A 20748-nucleotide genomic window follows, 5' to 3' on the forward strand; every position below is an offset into this window, starting at 1 on the left:
TCATCGAGTTTTTCAGCTTGTGCAGTTCTCCAACTTCTTTTGTCTAGTGAGTCCGGTAATTTGATTATTGCGCATTCAATTTCAATTACGCTAAACCTTCTTCATTCCTTTAACTCGCATTTTTGACCGAGGAAATTGTTCCATTCCCAACAAAAGTCTTTAATTAGTCGGCAAAAGTTACATGTCGAACAACTTCAACAGTAATAGGTCAAAAAAGGATGGGAAAAAAGTGGAGTGAAGGCGTTTTTTGCGGTACCAGCTGGTGTCCGCTGTGTCTCTCAAAAATCAAATCAGTAGTAATTATACTTGACGAAAGGAATATTTTGTTTACGACGACATAGTTTACAGGGGAACTTATAATTAACACTGAAGGAACGAGTTGAGAAAGGAAAAAGGGTCATTCACGGCTGCCAATTCAGGAATGTTTGGATTGTGTTTAAGAAAGAATTAACTTTTTGTCTGTGCTACTGGATTTTCATTGAAGAGACCCAGAAGAAAATTGAAAAATTGTTTACAAAAAAGGAATAAATTAGGATCCTTCTAAAAACGAGCTGATGTGTGCATCACATGACTTCCTTTTACACAAACTTAATGTTATTTCCCAATTATTGGTAATTTTAATGTAACTCAATAGTTAACTCTCTAAATATCGCCAACAAAGGTCAAATTAAAACCATATTAAAAAAAAAAAACCCTATAAAAAAATCGCCAAATTTTTCATTAGGTTGGCGACAAAACTTGGCGACCAAAAGACTGGCGATGTATCACCAAGTATCCGCCAAATTATAACACCACTTGAGTTTACATCGATATTAACAATGATTTCCTCCCAAAAAGGGGCAAAAGACCCCCTTTGGAGCATCCGAATGCAACCAAAAAGGAAGATGCACAACTAGACCACACTAGGAGTCTACGTACCAAATTTCAACTTTCTAGGACATTCCGTTCTTGAGTTACGCGGCATACGTACACACATACGCACATACATACGTACATACAGACGTCACGAGAAAATTCGTTGTAATTAACTCAGGGAATGTCAAAATGGATATTTCGGGTGTTTATACGTTCTTAGGCGCGTGTGGTCGGGTTGAAAAAAAAATTCAACATTCATTCGAGGGTGAGCAAAATGGAAATTAAGGTTGATTTTTGAGTAAAATTTTTTTTGCGAATACAATACTTCCTTTTTTGTAAAAGGAAGTAAAAAATGTTTTCGAAACAATGTGGCGAGAATAGGTGACGGTTATTTTCTCGTGTTAAGCACAAAAGTCGTATCTGCAGTTGATCTCAAAATGAGCAATTCCTTTTTATACTTTTACACCTCCATAAGCTTGATTTCGATGCCATTAAAAAAATATTTTGAAAATATATTCCATTCACAAACGACCTTAAAACATTTCATTTAGGTAAGTAACATTAACTCGATTTTGATAAAATGTGTTGATACGACTTCCGTGTTGAGCCCGGAAGTAATGCTTTGAGATAGAGCACTACGTTAATTCAAAAACAGTGAAAACGACAGCTTCGAATGTAAACAACTTGTCCTAGGTAAAATCATGATTACTAGACAAGGAACACGGTAGTATCTTACTAATATGATATAATCTCTTAAATACCCTACACAAAAGTTGACAGCAAATCCCTAAAATTCACTATTGTACAAAAAAAAAAAAAAACTTTTGACTAACTTATACAATGGTCAAATACAGGGTGCGGCAAAAAAAAAAAAAAAGAAAGTCCGGGCAAGCCATTTTCCATGCAACTTTATCAAAGATAAATAATTTAGCAAAACACAAAAAATAATAATATGGGCAGCTCTTTAGCAATTAATAAATTAAATTGGTTTCAAACTGGTCGCCTTTTGCAATGATACAGACGCACAACCGCGAATTGAAACTTTCAGTCAACTGAAACGCCCAGTCTGTATCGTCAAAGTACTCTTAGGCCCACAGAGATACCATAGCTTATAAACTGTTCCTCAGGCATACTTTTTGATTCATTTTCTTCCCTCATCTATAATGTTTTGGACGCTTATGCTGATTCCATCACAGCAGAGTTGGGCAAATTTTAATTGCATTGACAATTAAAGATTAACAATTGATTAATTGGTAAACGTAACCACAACAATTAACAACTGATCAATTGTAATTGTGGAAAATTACAATTAACAATTAAATAATTGTTAATTGCAGTTTACTACAGTTAACAATTAATTAATTGTTAGTTGTAGTTTACCACAGTTAACAATTAATTAATTGTTAATTGTATTTTACTACAATTAACAATTGTCGGTTGTTCTGAGAATTTTAATTTAAAACTAACTCATAAAAAAAAAATTACTGGTTTTGTACAATATATTCTGCAGACGACAGGTCTACGTGGGACGTGGACGCTAAACGTGTACCACATTACTATCTAACTATTTAAATACACATGTTAGCAACAAATAAAATATGAATAAAATATCAGTAACTTTCAGTAAATTACCGCCCAATAGCCAGGGCTAAAGCAGAAATGTATGAAATACTCGAGTTGAGCCGAACCATTGCTTCGGTCACTCGTCTGATCTGCGCTTATTCTATATTAACTACCAGTTTGTTTGGCCCTCTTGGCTTCCATAAGAGGTTTTCCATCTCCAGCTCAGTCACTTTCCTATGCCGGGCTGATGCGTGCTAATAAGCACGAAACTGCAGTCCTCGGCTGGAAATGACTGAGCTGGCGGTGTATTTCATGTATCAGTAACTTTATTACGAGCAATAAATTATTTATTGCAGCATATGACTTTTCTCAAAAAATCTTATGGCTCCAGCAAAATATCCTCAAAAAAGGTATATTTCAATTAGAAATTAAAAAAAAAAATTCCGTACTAGTAAAAAGCCGAAGAACATCTGAGGGAAATTACAGAAATGCATCTTAATTACACGATTTAAAAAAAAAAATAAACCGAGCGGTCTCTGAGATCTTACGTCCCCTGTTATGTCCTTCTTTCTGATTTCCCCTGTTACAGGTTAAACTATAAAACAATGATTTGCACAACTTTAAAACACTTAATTAAAACGCAAACATTTACGTGTGGAAAAAACTTGTCAAGACGAGAATAGTTCACGCGGCGAGCGAGCAATCAACACTGAACGAAAATACGAATTCGAATAATACTTTGAACTCTGTACGCTGCGCTGCACCTATTGATACATTAAGTTAATAGTTAGTTTTAATTGTTTCATAAAACAATTAAAAAATTAATTGCAATTATTTTAATTGTGAAAAGCTGTTAACGTACATTAATCTAATTAAATTAATCGCAAAGTATTAATAGTTTAATTGCAACTGATTTAATTGCAATTGCTTTTTTAATCAATTAACAAGGCAATTGAAAAAATAATTGATTAATGCAGAACACTGCATCACAGACGAAGCCTGACTTCGGATTTTATCCTATCGATCTAGGAGTTATGAACTGGTTGAACGGTAAAAAATTACATCAGTAAAAGGTATCTCTTCCAGCTCGGACTTGGAGTCCGTCTGAAACTTTTCTGGCATTTTTGAAATCATACGAATTTGTATTCTTCAGCAAAAGGCTGAACATTTTGGAACTCGTAAAAATTCTGCCCGAACTCTGTTTTTTTGCCCTTAACCGCACTGATCGGTCACATATTTCTGTCACACGAACAATTTCTCTCATGGAAACCAAGTATTTCGTTAAACTCACTTTCGAATGACCTGACGATTAACGGATCAGTGTTCATTTTTGCACACTTCCTGAACGTCGATTATCATTTCCAAGCTACTTGAAACGGTATATTGCATCAAATACTGTTTGCTGAGGCACAACAAGCAAATGAACTGTCGTTCTCCTTGGTTAAATGAACTTAAAATAGGAGTTATTTTGCTTGAAATTGCATGAAAACCGAAAAACAATACAATTAACTACATGATAAATTATTAAATTATATCCTAATTAAAGTGAGAGACAAAATTAAATAAAGACACTGATTGCAAATAAATTAGTTGTCTTCCATTAGATAATGCGAACTTTGACCGAGTTTTTCTGCCGCACCCTGTAAAAGCACAAATTGGTTACTTTTTATGACACGCAGTACCGGGCACATATGCACTCGAAAAATTAAAGCCCTTGTATTAACTTAACCCAATATAAACTGGACTTGGTCTATCCTAATTATTATTATTTTTATCATTATTAATATGAGTTTTACTATTAATATCATCATCATCGTTACTGTTGTTGTTGTTAGTCAATTGGTGCAGGCATTTGAGTCCCAATCACGAATGCTGTCAAATAGTAAAATAGAACTGGAAAAATTAATCTACAAAAATCTGAATACGCCCCATTTCTGTTGGATTAAAAACGTGAAGGAAATGTTTTTGCGAACTGGGGAGGAAGGGGGAATCAGAGAGTTAAGAGAATGCACCTTTAATAGATGTATTAATTTCATGAATGAAGAAATGGACATGAAGTTGCCAAAAGAGGAAAGAAAATTCCTACCCCCGAATCTCTCGTGGAAGGACTTGGCATTTGTATCAATGATTAAGAAATCGAGGTGCAAGATCTTTATCTTCAGTGCAGCTGTCTATCTGACTGAGACGGAACCTCAGTTATGTCTTATTTGAGGATCTGCTTTCCATGGGGCAGCCGCCTAAGCCACTCCTAGTTAAGGCTGCCAGATTATGACTTAATTGAAGGCAAGATGTTCATTACAAAGAAACAAATTTCGAAATGATTTCGTGACAACTCGGGGCCCCAACATTTAAAAATTTGACTCCTCTTTAGAAATGTTTACACTTACAAGAGTGTACGCTCCAGAACACACTGCAATTCTGTTATTTTCGAACAAAGCTTCAATGGAATATTTTCTCTTCTATTGACTGTCAAAATGAGCATTTTCTATTTTCATTTTTACTTCCTTTTACAAAAAAGGAAGTATTGTATTCGTGAAAAAATTTTCACCCAAAAATTGGCCTTAATTTCCATTTTGCTCATCCCCAAATAAATGTTGAGTTTTTTTCAACCCGACCCCTTGATATGTGCCTTGGAACGTACAGATACCCGAAATATCCATTTTGACGATCGCCGAGTTAATTACAACGAGTTTTCTCGTGACGTCTGTATGTACGTCTGTATGTGCGTATGTGTGCCTCTATGTCGCATAACGTAAGAATAGAATGTACTAGAAAGTTGAAGTTTGGTACGAAGACTCCTAGTGGGGTCTAGTTGTGCACCTTCCTTTTCGGTCGCAATCGTATGCTCCAAAGGGGGTCTTTTGCACCTTTTTGGGGGGAAATCATCGTTAATTTCGATGTAAACTCAAGTGGTGTTATAATTTGGCGGACACTTGGCGATATATCGCCAGTCTTTTGGACGCCAAGTTTTGTCGCCAACTTGGTGACAAATTTGGCGATTTAAAAAAAAAAAAAAATTTAAAATCTGATTTTAATTTGGCCACTGTTGGTGATTTTTTAGAGAGTAAATTATTGAATCATATTAAAACTGCCAATAATGAGAAAATGACATTAAATTGGAGTAAAAGGAAGTCATGTGATGCACACATCAGCTCGTTTATTGAAGATTTAAGAATGTGATCGAATAATCTTACCGGCTACAACACGTGACGTTATTCAGTGACGCCACTATGGTATCGAGAGTCAAACATACACTATTCAATTAATATGTTTCTTTCTTCTTTGAAAGTATTTTGAGTGGAAACCATAAAGCCCGAGCCCCCCTCCCCCCTGACAGTCGATGGCACGGGATGTATATTACTTTCCTAGTTCTTAGTTTTATCAAATACAGTAAAACCCCTCCTAACGGACACCCCTCAAAAGAGTACACCCTTCTTATGAGGACAATTTTTAATTCCCCAGCTCCAATGCAAAAAACATTATTAAACCCCCGTCCTGCGGACACCTCTCTATTGCGGACAAAAAAATTTGTCCCGTTAGTGTCCGCATTAAAGGGATTTTACTGTAAATGTTTTCCAGTGCGGCAGCTCATCACTTCCAAGTAAAATCGAGCGTGTGTAATGCTCATCATAAAGGGTTTTGATGAGACTTTTAGGGATTCCCTGCCGACGGTTTACGTGGTCAATCCCTATCAATGCTCTCCCCATAATAGCCCAGCCAGCTGTCACTGCGATTTCAGCCTTCGTTAGGTTTCTTCGGCGATTTTCGCGGAAAGGGGGTTTTAATCGCAGATGCTCCTCTTTAAGCTATTTTGACACCGATCTCTGCCGCTCATTTGAGTGAATTTTGTTCATAATTTATTCTTCCTGTTAAGATTTTGCTGCTTATAATAATTCATGTTATAATTTTGCTTATTGATACACAGTGCCCAATTTCATAATTTCGGGACATATTACTGAAAAATACATCCATGGCATTTCCTTTAACACAGTTTTGTGTATTTTAAAATTATGAAAATATGACTTTTTACTTTTATTCAATACTAGTGGTACCCGCACGGCTTTGCCCGTAATAGAAAATATAAAAGGTCTTTTGGTTAGCCTGTATATTTACAAATGTATGGTGAATTTTCTCGCCAATTGACTTCTACCCATGTTACAGTTCCACGTTATGATAATTTCGTATCTCGTCAATTGGCTTGTACCCATGTTTACGGTTCCACGTTATGATAATTTCGTAATTTACTCGTCCATCTTATGATAATTTTGCTCTTAAAATTGGAATACAAAAAGAACCAAATCGAATTTTCGAAAAATCGCTTTGATGTGCACACCCCCATGCTACAAACTAACTTTGTGCCAAATTTTATGAAAATTTGTTGAACGGTCTAGGCAAAAAGGCAAGCGTCACAAAGATCCAGGCATCCAGACATCCTCCAGACATCCAGACAGAAAGACTTTCAGCTTTGTTATTAGTAAAGATAAAGAAGATTATATCTACATTTTTTTAAGTTACTGTAAATTGTTCTCACACCCACGTAAAACTGAAGAGCCATAGTCATTTTTTACTCAAAAAATGTTTATTAAAACAGTATAAATGAAATCACTAAAATATTACTGCAATTTCGATGCAGTTAATAGCAATAAAGTAGGGGAAGGTTGCCGTCAATGAATCACATAACAATTTTCGATTTTATTAGAAAGCTAATCCAACTCAAATTTCACGTTCATTATAGAAACAATTTTTCAGTAATGAGAAATTGTTCCCATAAAATAAATAATATATTTCCTATAAATAATATAGTTCCTATAAAATAAATAATTGTTCCCTCAGTAATGAGAAATACTCTTTGAGTAATAATATTCACTTTCATGATAAATATACATAATAAAGAATGTAAATTAAAAAAAAATACTTGAGCATGTGGTACATTCATGGCACCCGGCTGCTATGGATGGCCCATCGAGTTTCCATCGATGGACCACATTTTCAAATTAAAATATCAATGAGTAACTTGCAAATATTTATGACAGGCGATCAATAAACACTACAAATAACAATAAGTAATAGAAAAAGAAATTTATTTTCTAAAATGTTTTATTTTCGGATAACAGGAACCTAAAAATAACTCAGCGCTCACATAACACGCCTGTTGTCATCACACCTCGTTCACCACTTGATACTTTCCCAACTTATGCAACACCGTTCTTAGTTAATATCATTTCAACGTCACTTGAACTGTTGGAAGTTTTGTTAAATCCATTTTGAAAATTTGCGTTCGACGCAAAATTGTACTTGTTCTCTAAAATGTCAAAGAACTTAGTGACCATTTTATTACTGAAATCAGAAGCTTAAGCCTCAAACTACCAGAGTCTATAGTACTAACAGACTTTTTGTCTTAATTAAATCTGTGAGACATGTTATTTTGATCAGTCTGTTGAAAGGCCAATTTCCCCAATTTTTCAGAAGTAATTCCAAAAACGTCTTCTCCAGTTTCAAAATATGATTCACTAATTATATTCTTATTTCGGAGGGCTTACCTCCTAAATTTCTAACTAAGTGACTAAGGTAACAACAGACCGGTTTTAATCTTCCATGCGACTGTTTGAAGTTGTTTTTAAGACTCTATATTGTTAGCAGACTTTGTGAAGGTCCATAGCATTGCGAGCATATGTTTTAAATTCAAAATGAGAAAAATCAGATGAAACAAGTTAAAATGAAATTCGTGACAACCTACAAGTTTAGAAGTAATAAAGGGTTCTCATAATTTTCGAAACTTTTTTTATTTAAAATTCAAAGTATAAATTTGCATCAGAACATGTCCTTAGCCTATCTCGTTCATTACTAATGCATCAGCTTCAAATGTTCTTTCTCGGCAAGAATTCAAAGTAGATTTTATCCTCTCAGGATTGAAGGTAATCGCATCTTGTTTGTTTTTGTTTGGAGTGAATGCGTCAGATAGTTATCTTAAGTATGACACAAATCTGCTTCGTCTTGTTCTCGATAAAATAATCGATCCCCAAATCGAGTACTATTCACCGGTTCACATCATTCCACCATATCGATTAATCAAGCTTTTTGAGCTACATGCAAACGACCCCAAAATGTCACCGGGAGATCCAAAAAGCTGTTTTCCTCATAGTCGGTAGACGTATTAAATATGGTGGTTAGAAAATAAATAAAAATAAAGCCATTATTTTCCAGCGTCGTCCTCTTTTGTCGCTAAGCTTGTTTTATACGACATCTTTTTCTTTGTTAAGCTTTTTTGTTTCATTTCTTGTTCATCCTCGGAATTGGCAGCACCTTATGAGACGTGGGCAAAGGTCAGGACAGAAGAGGACATATATTTCTCCATAATTATGTTTTATGGAGACATCGCACCCCGCAGTTTCCTCCGGGCTGCCATAAGGCTCCCCAAAGCGGTCTTGGTGCCTCGTCTCAGCAGGAGGCAGGCCAACAAATATTGGGCTTAGGGCGGAATTGGATATTTAAAACTTCTGTAAGGCTTTGGGCACGTTGCAGGCTGACAAGCAGAGAATTTGAAATCCTTGAATGATAAGGAAACGATCTTGCTCAGTTGGTGTTCTGTGTACTGTGACAAATTTTCCTTTTGCTTTGCAAATTTCTCCCACATAAGAGGTTTTACACCGAAAGCATAAATAGTGGGGTTTCTATGTCAGCAAATAATATCTTCCCACGAGCGAACATTTTTTAATACTCGTACGTAGATGACTAATTTCCACGCGACTTTAATGAAGTTTTACAAGTGTAAGCAATTAGCAACCTCCCACGTACGTGTATAACGTATTTTAATATGTAAGTTGCTGTGATCAGTGAATAAATGCAGTATATAACATTTCGTTTTTTTTTCTTTTTTTTTTTTTTTTTTTTTTGAGTAAGGTTTTAGTTTTTTCTTGTGAAAAAATAAAAATAAATAAATGTTAACTACTCGCAAAGAGTTTTAATAATAAAAATTTTAATTCGTTTCTGACAAATTAAACTTTTCGCAATCAAGAATTGCAGCCAAGTTATTACAGTCGAACTTGCTTATAACAAGCCCTCATGTAACGAGATCACGGATTGAGCGAGTAAGTCGAAACACTTGGTTGGTACAATGTTAAGTCTATGGGAGTATAACTCGCATTTAACGAACCCTTCTTAAAACGAGCAATATATATATATATATATATATATATATATATATATATATATATATATATATATATACGAGTGGAAAAGCATTTGAAAATTATAAATTTGTTGATGATTAATATTATCACTGCCGGGATATTTCTGACAATATTGCAGTTCAGATTCAAACTAATACAGGTGAAAAAAATTATGAAAGCGACGACTATAGCTACAAAAGTTGGACAAAAAGGGATGCTTTAATTCGTACCAACTGATAAAACTCGCAGAGTTCGCAGTTGAAAAAAATCTTTTCCATAAATAATTATTTATGAACAAAAACCAATGCAGAGAAATACGTTGCAGTACTTTTTTGTCTTCTCTTATCGAGTCTGTTCGGAGGTCAACCTCCTATCAAGCAATCAGGCATTTTCAATTGCTGGCCCTGCTGTTCCCTCATTCGATACCCTGTTAACTCATTTTCATCGCCTGCAGCTTACTTCCGGGTGAGATAGAGTGTTTTTTTTTTTTTTTTTAAAGTTATAATATATATGCACCACGTTCTGCTGGACCCAGGTTGAACGACTACAGATATATTTTTTATCTCTCCCTCTTTCTCTCTCTCTCCCTCTCTCTTTCCTTCTGGCATGTGTGCGTGCAACCTCCGTACAATTTTCAAGCACGTAAGTGTATCAAATTCTCAATCAAGCAATTTGTTCCTCCGCCTCAACTTCGATTAATTTACAGATAACTACCGAAGAGGCGATAGATTGCATGATATTCATGTTCTTGGTAATTTAATAAGTTATCCTTTATGCATGAGGCCTGCTCATGCGTTGAATAATCGCTGAGCTTGCATTGTGAGTACAAGTATATGAATTATATGTGCAGCATCAGACGCAACAATGGTCGCATTTCCCGAAAATTCTACACCTCTAAAAGTCCTCCCCCCTCTTCGATTTCGTTTATTGTAATTTAATTGGTAGATTAACAACCACAGGCGTTGCTGAGTGCCTCCTTTGCGTAAAACTAGTTTGTAATAAAATATTAATCTTAGTCGTACCTTGATGTTATACTACTGTCCAACCACGGATTGCGTGGAATTTTCAAACGTCCAGATAAGATGATCCATGTGAATAGGGGGAAAAGTAAAAAGTTGATGCGCGTATTACGCTCATTTGAATATGACTCTGCTTCTGCAAAAGCTGGCATCGCTAAAAAATAATAGATTTGTCCATTTCCGGCTGTAAAATGGTGTTTGTCTTTCCATACAATCCGTGGTCAGACAGTATCTTCGTTTCCAAAAGTTCTGAGGAAATAAAAGGACTGTAATTCCTACTTTAAATTAAAAACAAAAAAGATAAAACTTTGAATATTCGATATCTTGAACTCAAATTATTTTGTTCGCAATCACGATTTGCGATAGGAGCCTACTCGTTGGGTTTCTTGTTTTTACGAATGGAATGAAATGGAATGGGGTTGCCCAAGAAATTTACATCCGTCTTATTTTGACTGATGATTTTCCATATTAGGTAATACGTGGTATATCCGTAAAAAAAGAAATAGTTGATTAGGATGCGGTAGCAAAGCTAAAGATTTTATGGCCGATATGTACTAGTAGGGTAGACCGTGCACTTTTTCGAAAACGAGCTATAACTGGAGAGCCAACAGTCATACCAGATTGATGCTGCTCCCTAGCAAATATTCTCACAAGTTTTTTTTTTTTAGCATCAGTCGAGGTTTGGTTTAGCATGCGGATAGTAAATTCTGTTTTCTACCAAGTCGGGTAAATTTTTTGTTGAAAGTCTTGAAGCTTATTGTGAATAAATAATACATAGTTAAGAACAAATAAATATATAAAAAAGAGCCGAATTTTATCATTTTCTGAGAATTATATTTGTGTGGACAGAAAAGTTATTAAATCTTGTTGCACATCTTTACTAATAATAAAGCTGAATGTCCCTCTGTCTGTCCGGATGTCTATCAGGATCTCTGTGACGCACATAGCGCCTAGACCGTTGGGCCGATTTTCATGAAATTTGGCACAAAGTTAGTTTAGAGTGGGGGTGTGCACCTAGAAGCGATTTCTCGAAAATTCGATGTGGTTCTTTTTCTATTCGAATTTTAAGAACAAAATTTTCATAAGATGGACGAGTAAATTACGAAATTATCATAACGTGGAACCGTAACAAGGGCACAAGCCAATTGGCGAGAAAATTCATCATACATTATTTGTGAATATACAGGCGAACCAAAAGACCTTTCAATTTTTCTATTACGGGCAAAGCCGTGCGGGTACCCCTAGTTAAAAATAAATCAAAACTTGCCAAAAGGGCACGTTTACGCATTTTCATCGGGGCAAATTTACGCATGTTCTGAATGTGTCTTACTACTCTCTCTTACTTCTAAACCGGCCTCGGACGCTTATTTCGCTCTGTACTGCTTCAAACCTTTAGTATTTTCAGTTTATTTAATTTTAAAAATAACCGTTTATTTTAAGTTAAGTAAAAGATTCGTATCTTATAGCTTACAATCATAGGGTGATGTCTTCATGCTTATTCAGCTTTAACTTTATACACTGTTCAGCCTCTGATACATTTTTTCTATTTTAAAAATGGTAAGACATTATGTTCAAACAGAACCACGTTAGGTGTCAAAATAATGAAAAGTATTTTTTCCCCGGTAAGACTTTTACATCATCACATACGGACTACCCCAAGTTAGACCATTCGAAAAAGTAGGACCAAAGCTTAGGAACCAGGAAAGGAAAAAAAAAAAAAAGAGGATGCTCACTATCCTGATACTCCGATTAAAGAAGCTCTCAGAGCAGTTAGAAGCTACAAAGAAAAGAAACAAAATGAGCAGAACAAAGCAAAAAAGTAGAAATTACATTAAAATTTACAAGTTTCTGTTGAAGCAGAAATGGAAGATATCACAGAAAAAAGAATGAAACCGAAATCTGCGACAGGGAAAAGTTAGTACACTCTGTAAAAAGGAAATTTGTGGACGATTCTGTTTACGAAGTAGAGAATTGCGCTTGCATCTATTGTTTGAAAGCACACAACCAATCGAAAAAAGGACAAGAAAGGGTTTAACGTGTCAAAACGCAATCCCATGGCAAATATGCGAAAAGAAATACTTCATTTTTGTTAGTAAAAATCTAACAGTGATGAAGAAGATAACTAAATAATTTCTGTTTTTAACTACCAATAAGTCCTATAATTTTAGTTTAGCCTAAAAAATGATCTTTAATTAATTATTTGTGATTTTCATATTTTTAAAGTGTTTTAAGAAAAATAAAATATTTAAAGTTTTGTTAAATATCTATTTCACTAACTATTTGGTGTCAATTTTAATATGCGTGAATGTGCCCGCTCGATGCGTAAACTTGCCCCGTGTTGACCGAACCGACTTGGACTCAAAAAACGTTTTTTTTTACGATTCCTATTCCTATTCCTATTCAGAGTCACAACTGACTACAACTGTATTTATGTCGAGGACTGCATACTAAGTGCCTTGCCTCCATTATTTTATATACCGATAGATGGCAGCACCATCACCGGATCGAACAGTTAATGAGAATTTAGAACTAGTCCAGGAGCTAATAGCTACCTAGTACTAGCACCCCCAGAGGTATCGTTTCACTTGGAGGACATTGAGACCACGAGCATATTTAACGTCGCCCAGAACCCCTTTAATGACGACGGTGGGTCTTCGACCATCGAGGTTCGAACCCAGGACCCTCCGGCCCCGAATCCGACACTCTACCGATCGGGCTACCACGGCCCTTTTTTACGATTAAAAACACAAGCTGAGCAACAACTGATTATACAAATGTTGACTTCATTAAATGCTTTATAAAACCACAATGTCTAAAATTTCCTAGGTTCAAACATAAAAATTAGAAAATGCAATGAAAAAAAAAAAAAACCTCGTAAATGTGCCCCCGGTCTACCCTACACTAATCATAAAGATTATCTACACTGTTAAATATTTTCCGGAAAATTTACGGTAATTGTTAATGGCATCCATGTTGCCAGTAACTATTACCGTAAAAATCAAATGTTACTGTAAAATTTTACGGTTTCCTCGGTTGGCCACAGCAACCAATTGGCGCTGGAATCGCTTATTTCTCCGGTATAAATTACCGTAAAAATCACCGATGCGTTAAGTCCGCCATTTTACAGTAACAATTACCAGAAAATCTTCCTGAATTTTTAACAGTGTACAACGTATAATGCAATGCATTGTTATCTATAATTCTAATGAATACGAAGAGATATATGTAAAAGTGTTATTAGAACAAAGACAAGAGTCCCAGAATAGCGTCATCTGACTTTATGAATCCTCGTCAGAATTACAATAATCCCCACGATCTCCAATACAATCTCAACATTAGTCCCCAAAAATCCTTACTTGAGTATCGATAACAGTCCTTAAAAATCTCAATCAGTGTAAAAACAAGAAAACCCCAAAAATTCTCATTAAAAAGAGGACAATAGTCCACCAAACGCTCCATTAGAAAAAGAAAAATACTCCCTGAAGTTCCAAATTATGATAAGGACAATAGTTTCTGAAAATTTTTGTTAGAATAAAGGTTACAGTTTTAAAATAACATCATTAGGGCCTTTAAAAATATCTGGATAAGGAAAATAGATCCGAGCACCCCTTTTAGAAAGAGAAGAAAAAAAAAATCAAAATAACATAAACATTCTCTTTTTTAATCAACATCAAAATTGGAACAATAGCTTCAAAAACTTCCACTTTGAAAAAGTTCTCCAAAAGTATCTATTACAATAACGAAGTCATTCCCTCAAAATCCATATCAGCAATCAACCAATTTTGAGCACCGTTAACGGCAAATCTGAAAGTCGCGATTAGATTTAATTGAATAATAAAATTCTCTATTAATAATACTGAAATCCTTAACTATCTTCTGCAGGCAGTAAAAAAGTTGAATGAATAAGTAAATAAATAAATGAATCGTAGAAAAATAACCACAGATTGAAAAAAATATATTCCCCAGTACAAGAAAAGCATCAATGCAAAAGCAAGAACTTTGTTCTCACTCGAAAAGAAATGGAAACACATATTTCGTCTCGACGATTTTATTGACGCTAATTAAAACTGAGTTAGTGCAGACGATAAATTTCCACTTTAAAATCGATTTTTTTTTCTTACTCAAAAATGCTTATAACTGTTCTCCTGGTCAATTTAGGAGCTCAGTTTCCAAATCCGGAGAAAGAAAATCTTCTAAAGGGGTATTTTTCGTGGTCTTTCGAATAAGTTTAAAATAGAGACGATCCGATAATTATTTCGGGTAGAAAGAGGAATTTTATGCCATTTTCGGGTGTAAATTAAAACTCGAATGGTTCGGTACTTTTTTAGGGTTTGGTTAACACCCTACGACTCTTCCCAGGTGCAAAAGTACCTCCCTGCCAAAATCTGGTCGAGTTTTATTTACGTTTCGTAGGTTCTGCTGGGTTTAATGGCGTTTATAAACTATACTACGCCAAATCTCATTCGTATTTGCAAAAACATTTTTAATATTCATACAGAAAATATTTCATTGGAAAAAATACTTATTTTTCGCTTTGCATCATGAAAAAAAAAAAAAAAAAAGCAAGCAAACATTTTTTACCCTTTTCTATGGGCTTACAGATTTACTGCCACAAATGAAAATAATCTTTTGATGTAAGTCTCAATGTAAAATGCAATGTTCTTTCAAAATCACTTTATTTTTCACTTTTTGATTACATACAAATTTTATCATCGTAAGAAACATAATTAATTTTAATTTAAAGTAGATAATTTTACACAAATTAACGTTAAATCACACATCTTGGCATTGAAAAAGTATTTTAGAGAAATGAAAATAAATTTGAAGTGTTACATGGCAAAAAATATCGATATTATTGCTGTTTCATCAGTCGTTATACAGTTTTGATTTTACGAATTATAGCTCTTTCCACAGAAAAAAGAACATTACCCGATGATTCTAAGGGATCATAAAAAATGAAACGATTATCAACAATTGCAGTGTCTGACTGTGATGGACAAACATAGTTCTTTTTATTGTTTCCCTCAAAAATTCATCAGTAGATTCTTCAGGATTCAAATCAATAGTACAACCTATGTAATATTGCTGCAGCAAAAGTATCAGAAATCAAACTAGTAACACATTACACAACACATTAGTGACTATTGGCACATGTGCCAATTACTGGGGGCTAGCAAAACTGAAGCCCCACTAAATGGCATCCATTATTACTTCAAAAATCCAAAAAGCGACGAAAATATAAGTACTTCTACCCACTTCAAGTAACACCTTTCAACTAAACAAAACTTTTGACAAGTAAAATTTAAAATATATTTTAATTCAGATTTTAATGTATTGATGTGCATGCTTCCCTTAAGCCAAAGCAGAAGCTTTTGCAACAAAAACGGCTGATTTGATACGAGCCACAATTGTTTCTCCTTCCTATGCACTGCTACTATTTAGTAACATGAATTGAAGTTATAATCTTTAAAGTAAATGTACATTCAGTTGGTATGTAGCCTTTTTACTTCCTTTTACAAAAAAGGAAGTATTGTATTCGCGAAAAAATTTTCACTCAAAAATCGGCCTTAATTTCCATTTTGCTCACCCCCGAATGAATGTTGAGTTTATTTTTCAACCCGACCACACGTGGGTAGATGCCTAGGAACGTACAGACACCTGAAATATCCTATTTGACGATCCATTGGTTGCATTCGGATGTTTCAAAGGGGTTCTTTTGCCGCTTTTTGGGGGGAAATCATTGTTAATTTCGATATAAACTAAAGTGGTGTTATAATTTGGCGGACACTTGGCGATATATCGCCATCGCCAGTCTTTTGGTCGCCAAGTTTTGTCGCCAACTTGGCGAGAAATTTGGCGATTTTTTTAAAAAAAATAATCTGGTTCTTTTTTGGCCACTGTTGGTGATATTTAGAGAGTAAACTATTGAATCTTAATAAAACTGCCAATAATGAAAAATTGACATTAAATTGGAGTAAAAGGAAGTCATGTGATGCACACATCAGGTCGTTAAAAAAAATGGATATGAATCATATTTTAGGACATTTTTGTTGGAAGTGGCCAATCACTGGGGACCTGCAAATTACTGGGGGTGTTACCCTACTATGAGTTATTTAAAAACTGTACAAAAATTGGAGTCAAATGAATCGTAAATGAGCGAGACATTAGCCTCTGAACTTTAGATTGGTCCTGTTTGGCACACTTACCAAGCAAATTAAATTTCCCTACGAAATAGTTTTTCCTGCAAAAGGACAGCTGCTCAATAACACTAATGGCAAACAGATGCGCCTTAAAATCCCATACTCTATGTTTATCATATTGAAATAATGATTATTGAGCTAAACTCCTAAAAGTAATATTTAATTCTTTCTTACGTAAATTAGAGGATACAAATTACACATCGGAATAGCCTAAAGGCTAGTGTACTAAGTCAGAAGTAAAACTTGTCGTGACGATATGCATTTAATTTTCCCAACACCTCGGAAATTGGTCTTTAAATGCCTTTGATAACTAAGCAGCACAGGAAATACAGGGAACTCGAATTTCCTCGAGGAAAATTAGGTCTTAAATGGAAATTTCAACACCATCTTCTGTTTCTGATAATGAATTCGGTTCGGCATGATTTGAGTAGGCTGTAAACCCTGTTAATCCGTCCTCTATAAAACGGACTTCGCTTTCTCCGAATGTGCCAATTTATATATTATCGTCATTTATACAGTCGGACCCTGATTTTACGAATTTATCGGGGCCGAAACTTTTATACGTTAAATCGGGGCTATTCGTAGTATCGGGGTGAGAAAAAAAAATTCACTTACATTGTCTAAAAGCCCTAATAAGCAACTTCACGAAAATATCCATAATTAGAAAGTGTACACTATTTATTCAGCATTCCGCGACTTATTACACACTTGTTAATTTGAAATTTTAACCCCTTCAGTCGGAATTATGAAATATTTGACAAAAATTGTTGATATTTGGTACACAGTGTGCTACGGTAAAGGGTATCTTATAGACAAAATTTTGAGTTTGTAGGCGAAAAAATAAAAGCGTTATGGCACGTCCAATATTCCAAACTTATATTTTTGAAATCAATATTTCATATACAAAAACGATAAAATACCAAACAAACTTCATTATACATGTTCTACAAACAATTATAAAGCATAATATAAGCGTTTGAAACGATTCATTAAAGATTATATATTTTTTAAAAAATCAGGAAAAAACTTCGCTTTTCAGATGAAAATCCATGGTTGGAAAAATGAGCTATATCTCTCAATCCTTATATGTCAGTGTTGTCAATCCCAAAACGAAAAATTATTTCACAGATTATAATAAGCAGAGTGTAAAGAGTCAACTACAAAAAAAATCAACTAATTAAATTAATTATTAAATGATTAGCAGCTGTTTAAAGTGGTTGTCCGGTATACCGGACACCAGGTCTGAAGGGGTTAAAGTACTGAGTAGTACATGTTTGACAATTTCCTGGATACTTGATTCGAAATAGTTCCCTTTCGACTTTGTGGAATGAAGAAAATGCTGCGTCGTTTGCAGCCTGCTGCATGAGATATGTTTTTACAGTTTCCATGCCATGTAAGCATTTGAAAAAGTTAAATTCAAGTTTTAATGAGATTTTCGTTACCGCCTTCTGCATCAGAATCACTATTCATTGCTTGCCCCTCACCCGTTAAAAATGGCTGATCCCAAGAAAAGTCTTTCTGCTTCGGACAAAATGGATGTTACATTTAGAAAACAATCCAATATATCCCAACTCAAATTTACAGAAATAAAAAAAAAATAAAAAATAAATAAAGATACATTAATTTGAATTTTTTTTTTGGGGGGGGAGGGGCTTCTTGAATTCAAATTATGATTTTTCGCAATCACGAGTGTGTTTGTGCCCAGGCATGAGTGTGTGGGTATGTGTGTGCGTGTGTATAGGAATTTGTATGTGTACGTGTGTGTATGTGTCTGTATGCAGGCATGAGTGTGTGTGCATGTGTGTGTAAGTATGTGTATATGTGTGTGTGTATGTATGCGCGTGTGTTTCTGTCTGTGTGCAGGCATGAGTGTGTGTGCATGTGTGTGTAAGTGTGTGTGTTTGTGTCTATGTGCAGGCATGAATGTGTGTGTGTGCAGGCGTGATTGTGTGTGTGTGTGTGCAGGTGTGTGTATGTATGTGTGTGTAGTTGTGTATGTGTGTGTGTAGTTGTGTGTGTATGTATGTGTGTGTAGTTGTGTGTGTATGTATGTGTGTGTAGTTGTGTATGTATGTGTGTGTAGTTGTGTATGTATGCGCGTATGTATAGGATATTCTATTCTATTCAAGAGTCACAACTGACTTCAACTGCATTCATGTCGAGGACTGCATACTATGTGCCTTGCCTCCATCGTTTTTATATACCGATAGATGGCAGTACCATCAACGGATCGAGCAGTTAATGAGAATTTAGAACTAGTCCAAGAGCTAATAGCTACCTGGTACTAGCACCCCCAGAGGTATCGTTTCACTTGGAGGACATTGAGACCACGAGCATATTTAACGTCGCCCAGTCCCCTTTAATGACGACGGTGGGTCTTCGACCAGCAAGGATCGAACCCGAGGCCCTCTGGCCCCGAGTCCAATGCCTTACCGATCAGGCTACCACGGCCCTATGTATAGGATATGTGTGCAACCTGGAGACGGCTTTCGCTATAGGAGCAGCATCGTGAGGAGTCGGTCGACGGTGGTGCTGCAGAGGGTGCAGGTGGGAAAATAAAATGATAGGATGCCAAAACAGTCAAATGAAAGCAATAAACAATCGTTATTGCTCAAAAAAAAATAATAATTCGTTAACTCGGGGTTTTATTATTCGGTAAACAGGGACTTTTGCCTTCATTTCAGTTGGGAGAAAGGAAAAATTCACAAAATCGCGAAATTCGTTAAATACAGGTTCGTTAAGCCGGGATCCGATTGTATATGCTGTATAACTGACAGGCGTGGTAGCAAAATAATGTACTTTTCTGAGCCGTGCTTTATATTTTTGTAGTTTTTATCATCCACTTTTATATTTCATTCTCTTGAAATCAAAATACAGTGTTTCCTGTGAACAGAAGTTTGCTTCTGTACCTCAGCTCAATCTATAAGGTTTTTTTTTTACTCAATACTTTCATTCATTAGAACAACCTTACATTCTACTGTAATTTAAATTGGAATCTTTCGGAAGCTGAAATAAGTCTCTAAAATAGTCTCCCTTTATTACCCGCCTGCGCGTGTGCGACGCAAAGGAAGGTAATGTGTTTATAAGTCTATGTATGTATGTCCGTTTCTATGTGGCGTTCTACAGGCTAAACGACTTGGCCAATTTTGGTGATTCTTACGTCAATCGATTTGTCTTAACCTTGGGAGTGTCACTAAACACATGACAATAATCAAAAGTACCATTTGAAAAACCAGTTGCCATTTTGTCAGTTTGGGATCGGCGCACGCTGGGTGTCGCACACTGTGTCGCACGCTACCTGCGTGCGACAAATGCAGGTAGTTTTCACTGTCTTTTTTATTTACTTAGTCTACTAATTGGGGTCTCAGTGGCCGAGAGGTCTAAGCGATTGCTTCTTCCACTTGAGGCGGTGGGTCAAGACACCTTTGCTCCGGATGTACTTTCCCATCTTTCTGATGTAAATTCTTTCATTTTTTTTCTTTATATGTAATTTGTACAGTAATAAAAAAATATATGATGCGTAACGAAGGCAAGACACTCAGATTGTAGTCCTCATCAAAATAAACCCGTGCAACAAGCACCAAAAGAAAGTCCACTATTTCGGTTTTCATCTCTAACATGTTGCATTTGTTTCTGACGTGATTCAGATGACTGAGTTTCGCAACGTGTACTTTCTTGACGAGCTTTTTACCCACAACGCGGGTAAAACGCCCGCCACTTTCAAAACCTCACCCGTTTTGTGCGACGCAAAGGAGGGTAATGTGTTTATGGGTCTATGTATATATGTATGTTTGTTCCTGCATATGTGGCGTTGTAGAAACTAAACGCCTTGGCCAATTTCGATGATTCTTACGTCAATCGATTTGTCTTAACCTTACATGTGTGACTAAACACAGTAATCAAAATTCACCATAGCAACAACAGTCGCTTTGTTGTTAATTC

This window comes from Uloborus diversus, chromosome 6 (genome assembly GCF_026930045.1).
Source record: "Uloborus diversus isolate 005 chromosome 6, Udiv.v.3.1, whole genome shotgun sequence".
In the NCBI taxonomy this organism is placed as follows: Eukaryota; Metazoa; Arthropoda; class Arachnida; order Araneae; family Uloboridae; genus Uloborus; species Uloborus diversus.